Consider the following 2,678-nt stretch of genomic DNA (forward strand, 5'->3'; position numbering starts at 1 on the left):
TGGTGCATATATTCCATGCTCCTATTTGATGCCTCATGCTTGGTGCATATATTCCATGCTCCTATTTGATGCCTCATGCTTGGTGCATATATTCCATGCTCCTATTTGATGCCTCATGCTTCGTGCATATATCCCATGCTCCTATTTGATGCCTTATGCTTCGTGCATATATCCCATGCTCCTATTTGGTGCATATATTCTATGCTCCTATTTGATACCTTATGCTTGGTGCATACATTCTACACTCCTATTTGATGATTCATGCTTGGTGCATACATTCCACACTCCTTTTTTATGCCTCATGCTTGGAGCATACATTCCATGTTATTTGATGCCTCATACATGGTACATATATTCCACACTTTTTTTAATACCTCATGCTTAATGCATACATTCCAGGTTCCTATCTGATGCCTTATACTTCATACACCTATTTGACATTTCATGAACAGTAAGCAAAAGCTTGATACATGTTACCAAGTCATACTCATTCCCAAGTGATGGTTGGCTGTACTTAAATTAACCCAAATTAAATTTTAAATAAAATTGTAACATTCAGTCCTGGAAAATAGTATAACTTACTGCTTCTGCTTTCAGCCCAGTGTAACGAACCCTCCCAGGGCTCAGCACAAAGCACACGTTATGATATGTTCCAAGGATAAAGATTTCATTAGTGTTTTCCTTCGTGCTAAGAGAACATGCTAAAACCTGTCTTGAATTAGAATTTGTTAAATTATAATTTCATGGAATAAGATTACCGTATCATCACTATCAATGGTGAACGTGCCATAACTGTCATAATCATCAGTACTGTTATCACTATTAACAATGCCCCAGGATTGCTAAATCAATCTACAAACAGAAACAGCCTATTACACTTTCTACAGGATTGTATGCTGTTATTTTTGTTTTTACAATCTGAGTTATTTGCTAATTTAAAATTTAAATTTCTAAAGGAAAGAACCATATAGAATATCATGTTTAATTATTAATTAAGTAAATTAGAACTGACCTGCAGATAATCTTTATACGGGATGCAGGCATAATTATGTGGTAAGAAGTTTGCTTCCAAACCACATGATTCACGGTTCAGTCCTTCTGTGCTGCAATTTGGGCAAGTGTTTCTTACTATAGACTTGGGTCAACCAAAACCCAGTGTATAACATCTGCTTTTTATGCTGGCATGGGTTGGACGCTTTGACTGAGGGCTGGCAAGCCAGAAGGCTGCACCAGGCTCCAGTCTGATCTGGCAAAGTTTCTACAGCTGGATGCCCTTTGTAATGCCAACCACTCCAAGAGTGTAGTGGGTACTTTTTATGTGTCACCGGCATGAGGGCCAGTCAGGCGGTACTGGCATCGATGATGTTTGAATGGTGCTTTTTACATGCCACCAGCACAGGAGCCAGCCAGGCAGCAGCAGCAACAAACATGCTCGAATGGTGCTTTTTACATGCCAATGGCACGGAACCAGTCAGCTGGCACTAGCATTAACCACGTTCGAATGGTACTTTTTATGTGCCACTGGCACAAGAGCCAGTCAGGTGGCACTGACAACAATCACGTTCAAATGGTGCTTTTTATGTGCTACCAGCACAGGACCAGTCAGGTAGCACTCGCATCAACCACACTCAAATGGTGCTTTTTACATGCCACCGGCATGGGTTCTAATCAGGCAGTACTATCATCAGCGATGACAATGACTTCACTTGCCTCAACAGGTCTTCGCAATCGCAGTTTATTGCCCAATGATTGACAGCTACTCTTAAATGAGAACTTGAAAGAAGACCAGAAGGCATTTTATCCAACACTTAATGTTTCTGCCAATTCACCACCTTAAAAGTTGTCCCTTGTAGGATTTGAACCTAGATTGTAAAAATATGTAATTAAATACGGCAAAGTATTTTGTCCATTATTTTGCCAATCCACCACCTTAAATCACACAACTCTGTCTTAAGAAGAAAAAAGTGAAGAGACCACATGAAATAATATAGTCTATGGGTTAATGAGGACTGACCTGTGGTTATACAACACCACCAACAACAATAACAAAAACATAGTTACTATTATCATTACAAACACATTCACCACTGCAATCATCATTGTCATCATCATCATCATCATCACCACCATAGTGAGAATCTGAGATGCTACAGTATTAATACAAAGACGAAATTGAGCATGTTTATGCTTGTATGCATTTCTTAAGCATACATACACAATGTTCCTCCAATTACTTTAGACTTTATAATTGTAAATCACTGACTGTTTTCTATGTGAGTGTGTGTATTCAAACATAACTTGACTGCTCCTAATTATATTCCGCAAGAGATAAGCCATGTAGATTATAATATATTTGAGTGTGAAGAGAGCTGTGTGCATGTGTGTGTGCACTTCCACAAACAGAAACACACAAACACAAATATATGTATATACAGGTATACATATATACGGATATGTGGGTGTTTTTTCTGTCTGTTTATATAAGCATAGAAATGTAAATACATACATATATACATACATACATACATACACACATATATATTCATTCTTGGCTTGGCATGTTTTATAGGATTCTTTTATTTTTTTTTTCTTTACTAGCCAAAGAAAAGTTTCACCAAGTTATCATATATGCTCAAGCACATTTCTATACAAGGATTAGCTCACCAGAGAATTTTAAC

The sequence above is a fragment of the Octopus bimaculoides genome, chromosome 9 (assembly GCF_001194135.2).
Source record: "Octopus bimaculoides isolate UCB-OBI-ISO-001 chromosome 9, ASM119413v2, whole genome shotgun sequence".
Lineage (NCBI taxonomy): Eukaryota > Metazoa > Mollusca > Cephalopoda > Octopoda > Octopodidae > Octopus > Octopus bimaculoides.